Source organism: Lepus europaeus, chromosome 18 (assembly GCF_033115175.1).
Source record: "Lepus europaeus isolate LE1 chromosome 18, mLepTim1.pri, whole genome shotgun sequence".
In the NCBI taxonomy this organism is placed as follows: Eukaryota; Metazoa; Chordata; class Mammalia; order Lagomorpha; family Leporidae; genus Lepus; species Lepus europaeus.
The window spans coordinates 68,279,446-68,301,864 of NC_084844.1; the positions used below are offsets into that span (position 1 = coordinate 68,279,446).

The 22,419-nt window shown below is 43.7% G+C and overlaps 1 protein-coding gene across 4 annotated transcripts in view; it reads right to left on the reverse strand.

Moving 5' to 3' along the window:
- The window catches only part of LOC133747075 (zinc finger protein 260-like), an 85,731-nt gene that overhangs the window by 22,540 nt on the left and 40,772 nt on the right, over positions 1 to 22,419 (reverse strand). The window contains exons 4-5 of one of the 4 annotated variants that reach the window (XR_009864267.1): positions 16,395 to 16,527; positions 15,035 to 15,455 (exon numbers count right to left, since the gene is read on the reverse strand). The exons of 2 other annotated variants lie outside the window; for them this stretch is intronic. The gene's annotated coding sequence lies outside the window, so the exon portion shown is untranslated. Of the gene's footprint in view, positions 1 to 15,034; positions 15,456 to 16,394; positions 16,528 to 22,419 lie in introns of those variants that run through there. One more of the 4 variants, XM_062175212.1, reaches the window with a different exon arrangement.

The window sequence follows — 22,419 nt, forward strand, 5'->3', positions numbered from 1 at the left end:
TGACTTCAGGTCAGAACAGATCCGGCCATTGCGGCCATTTGGTGAGTGAGGCAGTGAAGAGAGGATCTTTCTCCCTGTTTCTTTTTCACTTTCTGTAACTCTACCTGTAAGTAGAGTTAAAAATTTTTAAAAAAGAAAGAAACATATCTGTGATGAATATAGATGCAAAAATCCTCATAAAAGAAATATGTAATTGAGTCCAAATGACCACAATGCCTGGAGCTGGGCTGATCTGAAGCAAGGAGCCAGGAGTTTCTCCAGGGTTTCCCACATGAGCGCAGGGGCCAAAGTACTTGAACCATTTTCCACTGACTTCCCTGCCCATTCGCAGAGAGCTGGATCATTAGAGCAGCAGCCAGGATACAAACTGATGCCCATGTGATATGCCAGTGTGGGTGGCAGAGGCTCAATCTAGTATACCACAGCACTAGCCCCCCAAAAGCAATCACAGATTCAATATGATCCCAATCAAAATACCAACAACATCCTTCTGAGATCTAGAGAAAATAATGTTAAAATTTGCATGGAAATGCAAGAGACCCCAAATAGTTAAAGGAATCTTAAACAACAAAAACAAAGTTGGAAGCCTCATAATACCAAAATTCAAGACCTATTACAAGACAGTTATAATCAAAACAGTCTGGTACTGGCACCAAAAAGTCATGTGGATGAATGAAGCAGAGTAGAATCCCCAAAAATTAATCCACAAATCTACAACCAACTAATTTGTGACAAATGATCTAAAAGAAATCCCTGGACAAAGAACAGTCTTCAAAAATGGTGCTGGAAAAATTTGACCTTCTCATGCAGAAAAATGAAACAAGATCTCTACCTTACAACTTATACAAAAATACAGTACAAATGGATCGATGATCTAAATCTATGATGTGATACCATCAAATTCCTAGAGGGAAACATCAGAGAAACTCTGCAAGATACTGGCATCGGCAAAGCCTTCTTAGAAAAGGCTTCAAGAAGCACAATCAATGAAGGTATAAATACTCAAATGGGATTACATCAAGCTAAGAACCTTCTGAACTGCAAAGTAAACATTCAACAAGATGAAGCACCTGACAGAATGGAAGAAAATATTTGCAAACTAGGCAACTGAAAAAGTAAAATATCCAGAATCTAGAAAGAGCTCAAAAAACTCAACAACAAAAAACAAACAATCCAGTCAAGAAATGGGCACAGGATATAAATCGGCATTTTTCCAAGGATGGATTTCAATTAGCAAGCAGACACATGAAAACATGCTCAGGAACAATAGCCATCAGAGAACTGCAAATAAAAGCCACAATGACCTTTTGCCTCACCCAGTTAGAATGGCTCTCATACAGAAACCAAAAGTCAGGAGATGGAGGTTTTGTGTAGCAGGTTAAGCTGCTGCCTGCAGTGCTAGAACCCCACATGATTGCGATTTTGAGTTCAGGCTGCTCCACTTCTGATCCAGCTCCCTGCTAATGTGCTTGGGAAGGCAGCAGAAGATGGCCCAAGTACCTGGGCCCCTGCACCCACTTGGGTGACCAGGGAGATGCTTCTAACTCTGGCTTCAGATTGGACCAGCACCACCTGTTGGGTCATATGGAGAATAAACTAGCAGATAAAATATCTATGTCTCTATGCCTCTGCCTCTCCCTCTCTGTAACTCCACCTTTCAAATAAAGAATTCTTTTGAAAAAGTCAACAAAAAGTAAAGGCTGGTGGAGAGGTAGAGAAAAAGGTACCCTAACCCACTGTTGGTGGGAATGAAGCTAGTTCAGCCATTATGGAAGGCAGTATAAAAGTTCCTCAGAAATCTGAAAACAGATATACCATATGATCCTGCCATCCCACTCCTGGGAATTTATCCAAATGAAATGAAATAGAATATGCATATGCACGAGTTATCTGTACCCTCATGTTTATAACAGCTCAATTCACAATAGTTAACATGGAATCAACCCAGATGTCCATCAACTGGTGACTGGAAAAAGAATATGAGCTATATATACAGTCTAAAATACTATTCAGCCATAATTGAGAATGAAATCCTATCTTTTGTAACCAAATGGATGCAACTGGAAACAATTATGCATTGTGAAAAAAGCCAGTCCCCACAAGACAAATACCATATGTTTTCTCTGATTGGTGGTAATTAATATATAGACAACAAAATGTAGCATGAGTTAAATTGACATTTTGAGATTTGATTATTGTTCACAGCGCTTTTCTGTACTCTTTGATAGAGTATAGAAAATATACTCATCGATATTTCTGCTACTACTTGAATTCTTTATTTTGTAGAGGGTTAAAGCTTGTGATTCTAAAATTAAATCAAAGCATGCAGTTGTAAAAGTTGAAAGAAAATAAAACAAGAAGGAGGGAGTTGGAAGTATGAGACAAAGGGAAGATAGGGTAGGATGTATCAGTTTGCTCTTAAATCTGTATATATAAATTATATGAAACTTGTTCACTTAATATGAGTTTTAAAACATAAACTTAACACTAGAAGAAAAAGACCTGAGATCAGTGTTTTCTGGATCACCACTAATAAAATTTAGTCTTCATTTATGTCTGATCATATTTTATTTTTATTTTATAAGAAAATTAACATTACCATCCCTAACAAGCCCATCCTGAATCATCCATATCTATCAGTTCCCACTATGCTAATAATTTCTCATGAACTTAAATCCATATCATCTTAAAAAGATGCAATGTGGGGCTGGTGCTGTGGCATAGCAGGTAAAGCTGCTTACTACAGTGCTGGCAACCCATATGGGTGCTAGTTCAAGTCCCGGCTGCTCCATTTCTGAACCAGCTCTCTGCAATTGCCTGCAAAAGCAGTAGAAGATGTCTCAAGTCCTTGGGGCCCAGCACACACATGGGAGACCCAGAAGAAGCTCCTGGGTCCTGGCTTTGGATCGATGCAGACCAGCCATTGTGGCCAGCTGGGCCACAATCAGCAGATGGAAGACCTCTCTGTCTCTGTCTCTCTGTACCTCTCCTCTATTTGTGCAACTCTGACTTTCAAATAAATAAATCTTTTTTTAAAAAAACCTGATTCATGTTATTATTTATGTCTTTTAGAGGCTTTGCAGATGTTGATTATGTGAGCCATGAAAATGCATAAAATGCAAATCCTAGAATAGGCAACGCCATGTTCACTAAACTGGTAAAATCCAGTGCATGTGTTGAAAAAAATACACTAGCAATAAATTTGAAAAAGCTGTTAAGTATTATAAGTGGCTGTCAAAGAGCTAAAAACCTGACAATGACTCATTATGTCATTAATTTAATACATAATGCTGAGAAAAGCAGAAGTATTTGTTAAAATGTCTGCTAAAATGCACTAGATTTATAATATTTGAATGCATCTTTCTTATATGTAATGTAGTCCTGTGGTACTTTAGAGTATCAGAAATTTTAAATGATGGACTGGTGCTGTGGTGGAGCAGGTTAACACCATGGCCTGAAGTGCCAGTATCCCATATGGGGGCCAATTCAATACCCAGCTACTCCACTTCTGATCCTGCTCTCTGCTATGGCCTAGGAAAGTAGTAGAAGATGGCCCAAGTCCTTGTGCCCCTGCACCCATCTGGGAGATCCAGAACTAGCTCCTGGCTCCTGGCTTCAGAACAGCACAGCTCCAGCAGTTGCAACCAATTAGGGAGTAAACATAAGATGGAAGACCTCTCTCTCTGGCTCTCCTCCCTCTTTGTAACTCTGACTTTCAAATAAATAAATCTTTAAAAAATAAGAAATGTAAAATGTGAAAGGTTTTTAAAAAATGTATTTATTTATTGTGAGGCAGAGTTACAGATATAGAGAGGAAGTGAAAGAGAGATCTTCTATCCACTGGTTCACCCCCAAATGGCCAGAAGGGCTGGAGCTGGGCCAATCTGAAGCCAGGTGCCAGAAGCCAGGAATCAGCAGCTTCCTCCAGGTCTCCCACATGAGTGCAGGGGCCCAAGCATTGATATCATATTCCACTGCTTTCCTAGGCCATTAGCAAAGAGCTGGATTGGAAGTGCAGAAGCAGGGACTCAAACTAGTGCCCATATGGGATGCTGGTACTGCAGGTGGAAGCTTAACCTACTATGCCACAGAGTGGGCCCAGTGATTGGTTTTAGGAAGACACCTTTCATGTAGAATAGGCTGCAATATTGTAAGGTAAGGTTTAGCTTTTATTTCTCACACATCAGCATTCATCTTTTAGCAACTATAAGTATTGAATATCATACATATATACATAAATATAGGTAACTGCAGATTTTGTTGTCATTCTTTCTAATCCTCTTTTTAATGTCTGCTTACAGGCCATCTTATGGATTATTATATTGATGTTACCTGTACACAACCAACAGACATTTCCACTGTAGAATGCGTTTATATGTACAGGTATTTTTGTTTGTGTGTACATGAATGCACATTGTATGGAGATAGCACTGACAGTAATACTGTGAGAAATCCTAACGCTGATTTCAAACTTTCTGTCCTCCCTAGAAATGGCTGTCATTGAAGCAGACCACAGGGCCCCTTTTGATGTTATGGACTGAAATGTGCCTCCCTAAAGCTCAAACACTGAAGTGCTAACCACCAACATGACTCTACCTGAAGAAAGTGCTTTTAAGCAGGTCAAATGATATATGTGTCTGTCTGAAAAATTGAGCCTTTTAGGACCTTGATCTTATATTTTCAAGCTCCACAACTCTGAGAAGTAAAATCCCATGATTTAAACCATATTCTCTGTGGTATTTTCTTAGCAAATTAATACATCCTCATTTCTGCCAACATTTCATGCAGTCATCTAGAAGGTTCTCATGATTGGCAGAGAAATATAAAAATTAAAACTATGACTATAGATGACCAACTATCTACAAACACAAAAAAGATATCCCAGAAGCAACTTACTACCATCCTCCAGTACACAGAGAAAAACAAGAATGAATCAAGTTGCAGGGCAGTAGAAAAAGTGAATAATGAAAGATCACTGCAGAAATAAATAAATAAAGGGCTGGTGCTGTGGTGCAATGGGTTAGAGCCTTGACCTTGCATCCCATATGTTGCTGCTATGAGACCACCTCTCTACTTCCAATCCAGCTGCCTACTAATGCACCTGGGAAATCGGTGGAAGATGGCCCATGTTCCTGGGTGCTAGCATCCACATGAAAGACTTGGAAGAAGTGTCTGGCCTTTCAAAAAAAAAAAAACCTAAAAAAATAGAGGCAGTGTTAGCACTGTTGGAAAAGCAGACACATAGTTCAATGGAAAAGAATAGGCAGCTGAAATAAACCGACTTTTCTACAGGCAACTCATATTTAACAAAGAAACTAAAACAAACAGGAGAAAGAAGATTCCTTTTAGCAAATGGTCTAGAGGAAAGTGATTATCCATATGTAGAAGCCTGAAAATATACCCCAACACCTCATACACTATGTAAAAGTAACTCAAGATGAATTAAAAATCTAAATACAAAACCAAAAACTAAGTAAAGATAGAGGAAACTATGAAACATTAGCTAGAGAACAGTTTTGGGTAAGATTCCAAAAGCACAAGTAACAAAAATAAAACATATGAATTTGAGTGTATCAAATTAAGATACATCTTCACAACAAAGTAATCATCAGAGTAAAGATTAACAAACAGAATGGCAGAAAACATTGAAAACTCTACATATGACAAAAGATTGATAGCCAGAACATACATATATAGAACTGGAAAAACTCTAAACAAGAAGCAAAATGTACAGTTAAGAAATGGGCAAAGCCAGTGCCGTGGCTCAACAAGCTAATCCTCTGCCTTGCGGTGCCGGCACACTGGGTTCTAGTCCCAGTTGGGGCACCAGATTCTGCCCCGGCTGCCCCTCTTCCAGGCCAGCTCTCTGCTATGGCCCGGGAGTGTAGTGGAGGATTGCCCAAGTGCTTGGGCCCTGCACCCCATGGGAGACCAGGAGAAGCACCTGGCTCCTGCCTTTGGAACAGCGTGGTGCACCAGCCACAGTGCACCGGCCGCGGCGGCCATTGGAGGGTGAACCAACGGCACAAGGAAGACCTTTGTCTCTCTCACTGTCCACGCTGCCTGTCAGAAAAAAAAAAAAAAAAGAAAGAAAGAAATGGGCATTGATCAGAATAGATGTTTCTCAGAAGAAGAAATCTAAATGGTCAAGACATATATGAACATGCCCAATATCACTCACCATTAGGGAAACGTAAATCAAAACCAATAGCAGACTCCATATGTGGGAGAACACAATGCTTGGGTTTTCATTTGTGCAACAAGTGGCTTTAGAGGACCCTGTTCACCTCTAGAGGGCAGAGTCTACATGGAAGTAAGGAAACGTTAATGTTTTCTAATGGGCCTGTTAAATTTGACCAGTGCCTACTATATTTGCCACAACTTTCCAGTCTCACCACTTTCCTTCTTCTTCCTCTCTCTGTCGCTTGCAAAAATAGTATACCTTCTATAAACTGAGGATACTTTTTTTTGTTTTTATTCCTTCTGTCCCTTATGATATTCCTCTAAGAAATCACAACCATCAAAGTATTCATTCATTTATGCAGTCTGCAGTTTGCATGGGCTACTACATGGCAAAGTACTAGGTTAAAGGAAAGGTATAGGCCAGGAACTGAGCAAGGTTCACAATGATGAAGCCATTAAGGGAATGAACCCAATGGAAGACCTCTCTTTCTTCCTCTCTCTGCCTCTCCTTCTCTGTCTGTGTAACTCTGATTTCCAAATAAATAATCTTTAAAAACTAACTAAATAACTAAATATAGTAGTAACCTGGTGGCAACACCTTTCTATCAGAACATGTGAAGCACTCAAACACAGTTTGTCACGGAAAGTCAGCCATAGTTTTCCAGGGCACATCTTCTACTCCACTATGTGCACATCTCTGTGGGGGGCAAGGGACACTTATTTCTTCCCCTCTTCTTTCTTACCACTCTCACAGTTATAACTTCTATAGATGCTTCCACAGACCAGTCTCTATGAAAATGTAGAACTAATTTCCTCCCATGTCAAAAATGAAACGGGTTTAAACACAGAACCCAAAATAAGACAAATAACTGCCCTTCTTAATTACACAGTGTGGAATATAAAGAGTCTCAGTGGATCACTGGGTAACTGTAAAGTACTAGGCAGAGAAAAACTGTTACTTATCTGTATTTATGATGCTGTAATTCTCCACTTTATGCAAACTCAGATAAAAAGAGCTCCAGTTAGTGGGCAGCACTGTTGCATAGTGGGTTAAGCTACTTCCTGCAGTGTCAGCATCCCATATGGGTGCCAGTTGGGATCCTGGCTGCTCCACTTCCCATCCAGCTCTCTGCTGTGGCCTGGGAAAACAGTAGAAGATGGCCCAAATCCCTCATCTCCTGCACCCACCTAGGAGACCTGGACAAAGCTCCTGGCTCCTGGTTTTGTATCAAAACAGCTTAGGCCATCTATCTCTGCTTATGCCACTCTGTAACTCTGCCTTTCAAATAAACAAATAATTATTTTAACAAACAGCTTCAATGCAGAGGAAGCTCCTGGCTACTGGCTTCAGATCAGCACAGCTCCAGCTGCTGCTGCCAATTGGGGAGTGAACCATTGGATGGAAGATATCTCTCTCTCTCTCTCTCTCTCTCTCTCTCTGCCTGCCTCTCTCTTTGTATCTCTGAGTTTCAAATGAATAAATAAATCTTTTTTTTTTTTTGACAGGCAGAGTGGATAGTGAGAGAGAGACAGAGAGAAAGGTCTCCCTTTACCATTGGTTCACCTTCCAATGGCTGCCGTGGCCAGCATGCTGCAGCCAGCACACTGCACTGATCTGAAACCAGGAGCCAGGTGCTTCTCCTGCTTTCCAATGTGGGTGCAAGGCCCAAGCACTTGGGACATCCTCCACTGCATGCCCAGGCCACAGCAGAGAGCTAGCCTGGAGAGGGGCAACCGGGACAGAATTTGGCACCCCGACCGGGCCTAGAACCAGGTGTGTTGGCACCACAGGTGGAGGATTAGCCTATTGAGATGTGGCGCCGGCCAATAAATAAATCTTAAAAAATAAAAATAAAAAAAACTCCAGTTACTGACAACACAGTAGACTTGCATTAATTTTAGTTCACTTTTCACTTTGCAAAGGGATCAGCGGCAGGTAAAAACAGTTGACAACCTTGCTAACCGGAGAAGAAATAGCTGAAAAGCAGCCAAATAAATCATCAGCTATGATTCCATGGCCTTGTAGAAGAAATACAGCTACAACCTGAGACAAAGAAAGAGAAATGGACCCCATCCAACACAAACCTTGAAAAGTGGATGCTCACAATTAATGAGTTGAAGCAGCTGCCCACTGATATCTTGTCTAGGGAGTGAAGATGCCCTAAGTTCTGCTTCTGAAAACTCCAGTCATAAATCTGTCCTCGTAAATCTGTCCCTGCCATCTCTTTTACAAACATACTGGACCCACCGATAGTTGGAAATGTGATCCTAAGTCATGTAAGCTGCATTTAAACCCACCAGTACTATAACAGCTGAGGTATGATGCTGGTGATCCTATACATATTCTAAGAAACTTGAATTTAATGCTCAATTCTCAGGAAATCATTCCAGCTGAGCCTAGGGCCATTAATATAAACTCCTTGGACCCTCCACTCTCTCTGTGCCTGTTTGAAAGAAGGGAGTTTTCCCACCCCAGGTTTCTGTAACAGCTTCAAATTCCAGATTGGAAAAATCTGATAATCAAATATGGGAAAGGGATCAATGCACAAAGCTGCTACACAGGCTTCACACTGCTCCCTCTGGGAAAAAGCTGAACACTCAGGGCCACACCTGGCAGGTGTGTCCGCAAGGACCCCACCAGGAAGATGAGGTGCAGGATGAGAGCAGTGGGGCAGATCCTAGTCAGATCCTCCTTCCCACCCCGCTGCTACCTCAGGCTCTTTGCTGAAAGCCATCCAGCCCCAGCCCACAGGAACCAGCCCAGGAAACAGCAGGAGGCCCTGCCAGACTGCATTCTGAGACCACCCTCAGAGGGAACCCAGCTAATTTAACTGTGGAGAGTGGAAGTCTCCCCACCTTCCTTCCCTGTGCTCTCAGCTGCCCTGCGTGTGCAGTTTCCCAGAACGCTGCCCTCTCCTGTAACCACTAAATAAAGCACATTAGGGACAGGCCGGGCGCTGGGAGCCTGGGAAGCAGAGGTGGGAGACAGAACAGCCCGGGCCCCAGCCCTGACCTCGGGGAAAGTTGCCATGATCGCTGAGAAGTAAGTGAGCCTCACTGGGGGCCTCCAGCCGCCCTGGCACCCACCCTTGTCCCACACGCGTCCCCGCCCGTTCCTGTACCCCAAACCTGCTGCAGAAAGTCCCAGGAGTAGGTACCCTTTCTTCTGGAACCACAGGGAGCGAAGCGGGGAGAGTGGGGCAGAAAGAGTCCCTGGCACGTGGGACCCACAGGCGGACGATGAAGAGGGAAGCAGCAGCAGGAGGCAGGCTCGGGGTGAGCACCCGGAAACTGCCTGGGATCCCACGTGCAGAGCAGGAGATGCAGTAAATGCGGGAGGAGTAACACAGCCCCCAGGGCAGACCTCGACCAGGGAATGAACTCCCTCTGGTCCAACCCTTGGGCGGGCACTAGCACGCGCATGCCCACAGGCATTCGGAAGGCAGATTACATCGGAGCTCCTGGGGACTCTGGGAAATGGAGTCCAGGCCACAGCATCCCTACAGACACCAGCTGGCCCTCCCCAAGGGGTGCAGGCTGGGGTGGGTGCCCACAACCAGAGGGCATTTGCTTTTGTTAAGTCCCTCCTTCCTGTCCTTCCCACCCCAACATCTCAAGGATCAGTTGCTGTTCTTCCTTTCCTGAATCAAAATCTTAAAGAGTGACACCCACTGCTGCTACTGACCCCAAATCCTGGCTCCCTCATAACCTCTGTCTCTTCCAGAAAAATCTTATTTACTGCTTTGGCCCTAGAAATCATAAATGACTATGGTAGAATGTAACTTTTAAGAGAGGTGTAGAAGGCATGGTTTAACATCCAGTTTTGAGAATACAATTTTTATTTGTGTTTACAGTTCTTTTAAGATTTATTTATTTATTTGGAAGCCAGAGTTACAGAGGAGAGGCAGCGAGAGAGAGAGAGGATTTCCGTCGGCTAGTTCACTCCCCAATTGGCAGCAGTGCCACAGCACTGACCCCTTATAGTTCTTTTCAAATCATTTTACACTGTCTTTTTATTCATCTAGTATGGAGACAAACAGAGGAATGGACACAGAGCTAACATAGCTGAATATTCAAGAAGACAGGTTAAGGGGTTAAATGCCTTATATCATTTATACCTTCAATTAATTCTGGGGACAGTATTATCTGGAGTTTACAAAGGAGAAACTGAATGGAAAGAGCTTGGAAAAACATGGTGTTTTTTAATATCATTAAAAAGTCTAAGTTAAAGGCCAATCAAGGGGCCAGCGCTGTGGCATAGCAGGTAAAGCTGCCACCAGCATTGACATTCCATATGGGTGGAGGTTGAGTCCCGGCTACTCTGCTTTCAATCCAGCTCTCTACTATGGCCAGGGAAAGTGGTGGAAGATGGCCCAAATCCTTGGGCAGCTGCACCTGTGTGGGAGACCCAGAAGAAGCTCCTGGCTGCTGGCATCAGATCAGTACAGCTCCAGCCATTGTGACCAATTGGTGAGTGAACCAAAAGATGGAAGATGTCTCTCTCTCTCTCTCTCCCCTTCTACTCTGTGTAACTCCGACTTTCAAATAAATAAATAAATCTTTTTTAAAGAGCTAATCAACATATAATACTAGTTTTAAAAATCTTTCTTTTGTCTTGGGTCTCAGTTTTTAAAATCTGATTTCTCATAGGGAAAAAAATGTGAGAGATACAAAGAGTACCTACAAAAATAATTTACACTGTAAAGAACCACAGAGGATTATAACTTGTCTAGAAAACAAAGGAGATTTGGCCAGCGCCGTGGCTCAACAGGCTAATCCTCCGCATTGCGGCACTAGCACACCAGGTTCTAGTCCCGGTCGGGACGCCGGATTCTGTCCCGGTTGCCCCTCTTCCAGGCCAGCTCTCTGCTGTGGCCAGGGAGTGCAGTGGAGGATGGCCCAGGTCCTTGGGCCCTGCACCCCATGGGAGACCAGGATAGGCACCTGGCTCCTGCCATCTGATTGGTGCAGTGCGCCGGCCGCGGCGGCCATTGGAGCGTGAACCAACGGCAAAAAGGAAGACCTTTCTCTCTGTCTCTCTCTTTCTCACTGTCCACTCTGCCTGTCAAAAAATAAATAAAGAAAAAAAGAAAACAAAGGAGATTCAAAGTTTCTATTATTTCATGGTAATTTTTTCTTATTTTTAATATCAAGATAGTATGTAAATTTGCAGTGCTAGGTATTTGTGTGTTGTTTGATATGTTTTATTTTTAAGCAGAAATTCAAAGAGATAACTGGGTAACATGGGGTTCTATATCTCTGATTACTTCTCTCAATTAGAGATCATGGGATTAGAGTTGGTGCTGGATTAAGAATGCTTAAATCTTTATCCACTGACTTCACACCACCATTCACTATGAAAGACAATATTCTTTGGGTAGATTGCTCTTTCTTGACAGACTGTAAACTTCATGGGGTCTAGAAACACTTGCTTTGACACTAAAACTCAGCATCTTGACAGTCAGTCTTTTAGTTGAATGAATAAATGATATACAAAATAAATATTTCTGCCCCTCAAGAACTGCCTACTAGAGAAGAAAATAAAATTTGATTTGAGGACTGTCAGTATTAGGTGAATATATAATTTGTTGTTCTGACATAAGCTTGGTCATAAAAAGGGCATATTAATAATGACACAGAGTTGAAGTGTATAAACATCTATGGCCAAGCGGGTTAAATGTTCACCCTAGCTATGTAAGGCATTCCATGTCAATAGGAGAGGAAGGAGGAAGAGGGGAGGGAGTGTAGGTGGGAGAGTGGTTACAGTGGAAAGAATCTCCATGCTCATTAATTATTAGCAAAGAGAGAATCTATGATCATTTGTTGCTTAAGAAAGGGTGATAGGCATTATTTAATTATAATGCAGGCATTTAATGTTTTCCTGTCTCTGAAATAGGAAGTCTATAACTCAGAATTCCTTGCTGTTTCATCAAAAACAATTCAAAACAAAAACCTAATTAAGCATAAGAGGAACTTATGCATTAGAAATGTATTCTAATCTCTAGGAGGTTCAGGGTTTGGAAAATTAATCCCAAATCTTGCTGCAAAATATCCCATATATTTTCCATGACCACTACCAGTAAGCATAAACTCTTTTTTTTAAAAGATTTATTTATTTATTTGAAAGTCAGAGTTGCACAGAGAGAGGAGAGGCAGAGAGAGAGAGAGAGAGAGAGAAAGATCTTGCATCTGCTGCTTTACTCCCCAATTGGCCACAATGGCTGGAGCTGAGCTGAACCAAAGCCAGGAGCCAGGAGCTTCTTTCAGGTCTCCCACATGGGTTCAGGGGTCCAAGGACTTGGGCCATCTTCTACTGCTTTCTCAGACCATAGCACAGCTGAATCGGAAGTGGAGCAGCCGGGGCTCGAACTGGTGCCCATATGGGATGCTGGCACTGCAGGCGGCAGCCTTACCCGCTACGCCACAGCACTGGCCCCCATAAACCCTGTCTTCTGCAGAACCAGTACCCCAGACACCAGCCACCACATGACATCCCACGGCACACCCACTCCTGGCAATGTTCTGCAGCTCCTGCTCCTCTCCACTTTCACTGGAAGGATCTGCAGCTCCTTTTTTTTAATGCGAGTAAGTCCGATTGAGATGATGTCCCTGATACACTTGGCTGGCAAGTGCCATGGCATGTGTCCATGACCTAGCTAAATGCAAAGCTGGAACATTTTAAACTTTTCACTGCCATGGTGAGACAAGGACTCCATCTAATGAAGTAGGGCATTTTTCAGGGAGTCTAGAGAATCAAATATGACAAAATGACAAATCTTAACCAAAGACTGTCATGGTAGAGAGGAAGAGAACCCAAAATGTACTTTTCTATCTTTTCTTTTCTGATATAAGTGCCTAAAAACAAAGCCAAGGAGGACTGCCACAGACCCATTCTGAAAATTCCTTAATATCTTCATTTTCATCCAAATTAATATTTTATTTGAAGAAAATAAACTTTTACATAAATGAAAATGTAATACTACAGACAAGTGTACAGGAGAAAATAGGCACTCAGTTACCTTAGAAAAATCTGGGTCCATTAATGTGTTCTTCCAGAACAAATGCTGCAGTACAATAGAACCACAGCCTCTGACATTCCCCCTCCACCCTGATGGATCTTGGGTTTTCCTCCCACCTCCCCTCTCCTGTGAATATCTAAGTAGTAGGACAAAAGGAATCCAAAGATACGATGATGGTATTTAACATGGAATAAACATACTGTTTTAGTCAGTACAATCCTCAATACTACAATAATTATTTCTAGTTCACTGATTACAAAATTAAGTATATGAAATCTATTCCTAATTAATCATTCCATCGAGAGCTTAATGTAGACTTTCAGAGGTGAAAGAAATAGAGATATGTGTAGAGATGTGTATCTCTATAATACAGATTTACCTCTGTACTTTATAGACAATATACCATGTTTGTATTTTTTTTTTGCAGTCTGGCATAGTTTATTACATCCAGCTTGTCACTTTGGAAATTTTATGATTAGACATTAATATACAACAAATTTTGAATCTTTACAGATGATATAGAGCACCCTAGGCCCTCCCAGGGCAGAAAACAGATCAAGAGCTCATACAATGGCTTCAACCACAAGGAGCAGATGAAGATATCATCGGAAAGATACCTATCCCTGCAGTGTGGCTTTTGAGCAGTTCTGCCCTTACAGATCTCATCTGTTTCAGATCACTGAAGAAGGTTACAGGCTTTCTGACATTCCTAAAGATTTCACTGATGAGGATCTAAGATATATTCACTATAGAAAGAGCCACAGAATGGTTTGTACAATAGAATGTTACTTTTTCCATGTGAATATGCCTTAAAGCAGTAGAAAGCACACTGATAACTTTCTAAATTAATTCCCTTTGCTGGAGCTTGGTCAGATGAGCTTCTCCACCTCCCCACCAGTCAGGCATTTTGCCAGGATTGCCAAGATGTGGCTGGAATTGCAGGACAGATGGGCAAAGTCTGAAGCAGGAAGGTAAATGGTTCAGCCTCCTGCCATCCACACCTTGCTCTAAGGGAGGCAAAGCATGAGATGCCAGCAGGCAGTACCTGCACCCTTGTTCTCCTGCAGCACTGTGCTACCTTCCTCTAGACCACTTCCTCCACCACTGGCACCCAAGAGCCACCTCCAAACATGCAGAGAACATTTCTATTATACAAAGAGTTTGTGGAACATGGAATTCAAAGATAGGTGTAAGGGCCAGCATTGTCAAGCAGCAGGTTTAGCCACTTTTTGCGATGTGGACATCCCATAGGGGAGCTCCAGTTCAGTCCTGGTTGCTCTGCTTCAGTTTCTTGCTGATGCAGCAGATGTTGACTTATGTGCTTGGGCCCTGCCACCCATGTGGGAGACTCAGAGGGCATTCTTGGCTCATGACTTCTACCTGGACCAGCCCTGCCCCAGCTATTGCATGCACCTGGCGAGTGAGCCATCAGATAGAAGATCTATCTCCCTACCTCTCTCTGCCATCTTAAAAAAAAGGTACAAAGAAACTGAAAGCCATACATATGGAATATACATAGTATGAATTATGTGTAGCTCTCACAATTTATTTAGTTATTTTTGAACTTAACACCTTAAAAAAAAAACTTGAAAGACAGCAACTGAGATCCTCCATCCACTGCTTTATTTTCCAGATGTCCATAACAGCTGAGGCTGGCCCAGCCAGGAACTCCAAGCCTTTAAGCCATCATCTGCTGCCTCCCAGGTGCACAAGCCTGACCCACTATGAACAGATGCCCCTACATTTTTTATTTTTCCACAAACTTTTTGAAGTCACTTTTGCCAAAAGGTTCCTGACACCTCTCTTGTTGCTTTCATAGCGGCAGACTCTGGAATGCTATCTCCCAGTACAGAAGAGAGCCTCAGCAGTCCTCGGGGGCCAACAAGTAGGCGGATGGTGACAGGGTGAGCAAATCCCATACATCTTTGTTGTTAATGTAACTGTGAATGTGGTCAGTGCTGTGGCTCACTAGGCTAATCCTCTGCCTGCGGTGCTGGCACACTGGGTTCTAGTACCAGTTGGGGCACCGATTCCATCCCGGTTGCTCCTTTTCCAGTTCAGCTCTCTGCTGTGGTCCAGGAAGGCAGTGGATGATGGCCCAGGTGCTTGGGCCCTGCACCTGCATGGGAGACCAGGAGGAAGTACCTGGCTCCTGGCTTCGGATCGGCACAGGTGCCAGCCATAGCAGCCATTTGGGGGTGAACCAATGGAGGGAAGACCTTTCTCTGTCTCTCCCTCTCTCACTAACTCTGCCTGTCAAAAAAAAAATGTAACTGTGAATGTCCATATAATTTTGTTCTGTTTACACAAAAATATCTTTGTTTAACAATTGAAGATTGATGCTGTAAAAACTGTCCTCAAATTTTTTGCTATTTTATTATTTATAAACCCATTTTGAAGATTTGTAGATCCATAAGTCCCTTGAGGACAGTGCACCCTGGTTTTGATATCCTTCACAGAAATAAATACAAACTGATTTCCATGGTGGGGGGAATCACTACAAACTATTGAACTTGTCACAAATAAGAGGCTGGGAGAATGGCTGCTCTGGTTATGCATAGTAACTACTATAGCACTTAAATAGGTATAAAGAATCTGACTGTAGGAAATAAATATAAAGAATTGTCTTGGGCCCTCTGCCAGCTCTTATCCTCTCATTAGGGAAGTGACAGTCCGACAGTCATGTGAATACACCTGAGGGGGATGCAGCACTGCCCCTCAGGGCAGGCAATGAGCTCTTCCCCTTCAAATGCTGGAAAGGTTGCAGCAGGCACACAAGGAGTTGCTCTTCCTTTAAGTAACTGGGGAGTATTTGTCAAAAGTATTAAACTAAAATTTGGGAATCTCTGTATTGCCCTATCCTCACATTACTTAACATTCAATTACATGTTTTAAAAGATTTTATTTATTTATTTGAGAGGTAGAGTTACAGAGAGAGAGGCAGAGAGAGAAAAGGGGTCTTCCATCTGCTGGTTCATTCCCTAAATGGCTGCAATGGCCAGAGATTGGGCCGATCTGAAGCCAGGAAATCAGGAGCTTCCTCTGGGTCTCCCATGTGGGTGCATGGGTACAAGCGCTTGGGCAGCTCACTAGCATGCTGACTGGTTCTACTGTTCAAGCACACATCCCCCATTCTCTTTTGGCGGGTCTACTGTAAAGAAAGGAGAGTATCTACAGTAATTAATATCTTACTGTTGCTCTTGCTGTCCACCTGCAGGCCTGAGGGAAGAGCACCTAAATACACACTGTGGAGTTCTGGACGTAGTTTCCAAAATTCAGTCTCTTCGCAGCTTAGGGACTCTGTCCTCGTCAATCACCTGAAAGTCTGCATGAGTAGGGAGAAACTGTGTTTGAAGAATTCGCAAATAAAGTGCATTGAAGTCAACCACTACCACCTCCACCACACCCCTAATTCAGGGTTCTGGCAAATCCCAAATGGACCAGGAGTGACTCAGGAGGTGACCTCGACTCTCAAAGGCTCCAAAGAGCCTGGTGCACCCAGGGTGAGCTCAGTTCATCGCCCTCCCGCCCCCGCCACCAGGACACCCGGCTCCCAGATCCTCCAGGAGGCGAGAGGCAGCCCCGCAGGTCCAGGCACACGCGGACATGCATCCAGAGCTGTCCCAAAAAGCAGGCCCAGCTCGGGTGTCGCCTCCTGACAAAGTCGCTGTCTCCTACTCCCTCCCGGAAGGCTGCAGGCCAGCACCCTGAATCGAGGCCCTCCCGTGAAGGAAGCTGCCCCCATGGGAACCCTGCTCCACTTGAGGGCAGGGCTGGGGAAGAAGGGCTAAGCCAGCCTCCGCCCCAGGACTGCAGCCTGGGAAAGTCCAGGGCCCCAGCGCCCCTGCCGGGCGTGGCGTCTCCCTGAGTGCGCTCTGAGCCTGGCCTCAGCTATCAGCAGCTCCCTTGCTTCCAGAATCTGCTGCAGGGCGGCTCAGGCTCGGCCCAGCCAGGGGCCTCGGACCAATCCTCCCTGTCCTGGGACAGGACCGGCGCTGCCAGACTTGCCCCACGCCTGGCCGGCTATAAAGGTCATTGGCGGGCAGCTGGTAGTTGCGGTGTGTGCGGGTGACGTGGGTGGTGTCACGTTCTTGGCCATTGAGCTCAATTTCGGACGTTTTCTCATGATGGGCTGATCTCATGCAGTGACAACCATGGAACAAATCACTATTCTGTGGCATCTGCCTCCCAGGAGCGTTGTGGGTTACAGGGGGGCACAGGTGAGCCGGTGGCACCTCCTGTGCGTGGTCTCTGGCCCGTCCAGGACCGAAGGTGGAATGGGAAGCAGAGGAGCTGGCTCAAGGTAGTCCCGCTGCGGGTTCCATCAGGTGTGAAATGTCTCCCGATTGTGGTTAACCTTGCAGGGAAACTGTCCCCTTTTGTGGGCCAGAGACAGCATCTGCTTTATTAGCTGTGCAGTATATTGAAAATGAAAATTGGGGCAGTCCTATCTTTAGTCCTCACAGCAGCACTTACTTTATGAGGAACACATGAAACTGCTCAGTAATTCGGTGCTGAGTTTAATATTAGGTTGGTAAGCCTGCTATTGGCTTTTGGTTTGTTTGTAGCTATTGGACGACTTTATTTGGTAAAAATGCATTCAGGTCAGTAGTGTACTCAAGGATGGTCATTTAGTGAAATGTACTTTTTTTTACGAGTAAAAGATTGGAAGACACGATTGAGCTACCTCAAAACTCCACCACTTCTGGGAAGGCCACAGTTGGCAAGAAAAGCACATAGCAAACTTTCATCAAGTAAGTTGAGATTCCTGTGTTTGCAATCTGAACAGCTCACTGCTGAGCTGGGAGGGGAACTGCTCTGAGCACAACTCACTACAGAACTGCTCTTGCAGACTTTCCCCGAAGGAAGCACCGCTGTGGTCAGAAGCATTCCAGGAGCTGCTGGCCTGCAAATGTGAATTAGTCTTCAATTTAATCCATTGCAAGTATCACAAGAATGCAGAAAGGCTGTGTCCTCAAACACACATGAGCAGCTCACCAAGGGGAATGAGACTTAACCTAGAAGGCCTGTTTATCTCCCTTTATTTCTCAGCATATTCACCCCAGGTGGGGGAGATAAATCACCCTTGAGTTCTGCAATGGCAGTGCTCTTGGTGGAGGCTGAGGATGCTTTTCATTGCAGGCAGTGTTTGCAAGAGACTTAGTTCCCTGACGATTTGTGCCTCTCCTACAAATACATTTTGGCATTAAAAACAAACTGAAGTATTTATGTTTTAGTAGTATGGCACCAACTTAAGTATTTTGCCTACTGGCATCTTTGTCTTTAAAGAGCTAAATCCTCAGGACCCCAGGATTGAGTAAAAACTAGAAAATAGCTAATCCTAGTACTAGAAAAGCACAAGGGATTATTTGATCATTCGGTTCTTCATATTTCACATGCTTTTTTTTCTACTTTTCCCTTCCTACAGATATTCTGGCTGTATTGAAGGCTTTTTTAAAAACTGAATTCTGTGAAGGAAATATAGGCTTTTGGCTGTCTTGTGAAAACTTCTGAAAAATCCACCCACCCCAGAAGCTATCCTTAAAACCAAGGTAAATATATACAGTCTTCATAGAAAAAACCCCCAAAGAGGTAAGACCAAATTCCTCATTTCAGCATAAAGTGTACACCCTTGGCACCAAGAAGCAACAAAGGAAGTAAAGATATAAGACTAAAGCAAGGGCCAGGGAATCTGAAAAGCTTCCTTTCCTGGTGTCCTGGCTTTCAACTAAGTATCCCCAGACCTGGCAGGTGGAGCTCATCACAGGTTACAGCTTCTGATTTTCACTTTCAAAGAGCAGAGCTCCCTTCTCTAACGAAGGATAATGAGTGATCTTTGTTTCAGATGAGCTTGCTTTCAAACCAAAACTCTTATTATCCAAAATATACAAGAAGCTACAACTCCCAGCTGTACAACTGCCTGGAAAAGGGTGTACAACATGATGTTTTACTTATTTGAAAAGTAGAGTTGCAGAGAGAGGTCTTCCACTCCCTAAATGGCCACAGTGGTCAGGGCTGGGTCAGGCTGAAGCCAGGAGCTTCCTCCAGGTCTCCCATGTAGGGGCAGAGGACCAAGCACTTGGGCCATCTTATGCTGCTTTTCCCAGCAGGGAGTGGGTAAGAACTGGAGTAGCTGGGACTCAAACTGGCATCCATATGGGATGCTAGTGCTGCAGGCATCAGTGTAACTTGCTATGCCACAGCACCAGCCCCAGGTAGAACACTTATCCCTGTTTTTTGGAATCAGAGTTCTACTAGGGCTTGAGTGAAAAACCAGAGATCACCACAGACACCATGGTTGACGAGAAAAAGGGAGCCCCAGAGTAGAGGACATGTTCTGTTTCCTAAGGCAGAAGTCTGTGACTGCCAAAGAGACTGCCATTCAATTGAGTTCTCTCAGAACTATTGATTCCAAGCTAGGTAGTGAGTCAGGAAGCTGGTGACTGTCCAGGAGATGCTTGTATCAGAACAGCTTCCACCACTGTACAGACACAGGCAGGAAATATGTGATCTGAGTGGGGTGGGTCTTGTTGGAAAAGCAGGACTGTGAGATAGAAGATAATGCAATGGAATGCTGTTGACCTAAACTCATTTAAAATCAATAGGTCTGGGATTCTGTGGCCTTAACTACCTAGCTGTATATCTTTCACTAAATCAGTTCATGTTACCACATAGTGGTTTTGAGTCCCAACTAATGTAACATGTTGACTATGTAGAAGAGTACTAAAGTTCTTGTGACTCCATTTCATGCATGCTATTCTTGTGTATTGCTGAACCTGAAATGATGTTTGAATTGTTAAATGGTATATAAAATAGTGAGTGCTTGTGTGTAGAAAACCACAGTGTCTATTACAAGTGCCAAAAACTCTTGAAGGCAGTTAAGCTTTGAAGTGGTCTTTGAATACTTGAATACATTTATTTCGATAAATAATGTCATTGAATACTTGCAGTCCAGGTGTGAGCTGATTTGATGTTGATAACTAGAATTATGACTAACATAAGGGGAAGATCTTTGTAGTAGAGAAGAAGTGTGCATTACTGTGTCTGTGCAGGGAGAACTGACAGCCCCAGAGTTGAGATGAGGGTGGCAAGGAAGATGCTCTTTTCTAAACCTAAGTCACAGCACATCCTTAGACCCACCCAGGGTAAAAATTTTACCCAGGGTAAAAATTACTAACAGAATCTTTTATTAAACATCAGGGTCTTTGATGAGAATAGAACATTGACCTAAATCCCTTTTTGAGGATTAAGAAACAACTAAATAGAAGTGAATTGTACGGAGACAAACACCAATGTTACATTACTCAACTCTCCACTGCACCAATGAAGGAAGAAGACAAATGGGGAATATGGGCCTCCCCCTTTTTTGTCCTCTTTTCTTTGGTTCCAACTCACATGGGCTTCCACAAGACATACATGGAAACTGTTCTCTTTGTGGTCAACACAGATCTCAGAATTTCCCTTATTCATTTGCCTTCACTTGCCTAACAGATTTTGATTATGTTACTTTAGGTAATGAGGAAGGCAACAGAAGTGCACTTTTCTCCCTCATATTTATAACATTTATTTGAAAGGCAGAGTAACAGAGAGGGTGTAGAGACAGACCTTCCATCTACTGGTTCACTCCCCAAAATGATCACAATGGCCTGAGCTGAGCCGATCCAAAGCCAGGAGCCAGGAGCTTCTTTCAGATCTCCCACAGGAATGCAGGGGCTCAAGCACTTGGGCAGTCCTCTGATGCTTTCCCAGGCACATTAGCAGGGAGCTGGATTGAAGTGGATCAGCCAGGACTTGAATCAGTGCCTATATGGCAGTGGCTTTACCCACTGTGCTACAGTGTGGGACCCATATATGTATATATTTCAAAGACTCATTTATTTGAAAGGCAGAGTTAGAGAGGGAGAGGCAGAAGAAGAGAGATCTTTCAACCTCTGGTTCACTCCCCAAATGTCCACAACAGTGGAGGCTGGGCCAAGCCAAAGCCAGGATGTTGAATAGTGCATAATCTCTAGTTATTAAATTGAAAAGGCTGAAGCTGGTACCATGGCATATTGGGTAAAGTCACCACCTGCAGTGCTGGCATCCCATATGGGCACTGGTGCATGTCCTAGCTGCTCCACTTCTAATCTAGCTCCCTGCTAATGTGCCTTGGAAAGCAGCAGAAGATGGCCCAAATACTTGGCTCCTGAATCCATGTGGGAGACCTGAAAGAAGCTCCTGGCTTTGGATCAGCCCAGCTCTAGCTTTTTGCAGGCACTTGGGAGTAAACCAGCAGATGGAATATCTCTTGATGTGTGTCTCTCTGTAACTCCTTCAAAAATAAGCCTTTAAAAAAATAAAGTTTATTGACATGTGCTATGATCCAATCCAGTAAGAGAAGCAATAACTATCACTACCTATATTTTTATCTAATCTAAGTATTGTGTAAACTAAAATATACAATACTAGGAGTATACTATCAGTAATTACACTACTGAGGTGGGGGCTGTAGTGCACAGGTTAATCCTCTACCTGCAGTGCTGGCATCCCTTATGGGTGCCAGGTTCTAGTCCTGGTTGCTCCTCTTCTGGTCCAGCTCTCTGCTGTGGCCTAGGAGGGCAGTGGAGGATGGCCCAAGTGCTTGGGCCCCTGCATCCACATGGGAGACCGGGAAGAAGCACCTGGCTTCTGGCTTTGGATCAGTGCAGCTCCAGCCATTGTGGCCATTTGGGGAGTGAACCAATGGAAGGAAGACCTTTCTCTAACTCTACCTGCCAAATAAATAAATAAAATATTTTTTAAAAGTAATTACCAATACTCAGTGATTATAATTAAAAATTTTAATAACTATATTGATTCTTTTTTTTTTGACAGGGAGAGGTAGACAGTGAGAGAGACAAAGAGAAAGATCTTCCTTCCATTGGTTCACCCCCAAATGGCCGCTATGGCCAGCACTATACCAATCCAAAGCCAGGAGCTGGGTGTTTCCTCCTGGTCTCCCATGCAGGTGCAGGGCCCAAGGACTTGGACCATCTTCTACTGCTTTCCCAGGCCGTAGCTGAGAGCTGGATTGGAAGTGGAGCAGCCAGGTCTTGAACCGGCACTCATATGGGATGCTGGCACTTCAGGCCAGGGCGTTAACTACTGTGCCACAGTGTGGGCCCCAGTCCTAGCAGTTCTATGTTGTTTAGCATTTCGTCTTCAGTGCCAACTGCTAATAATACAGTAGAGTTGTAGA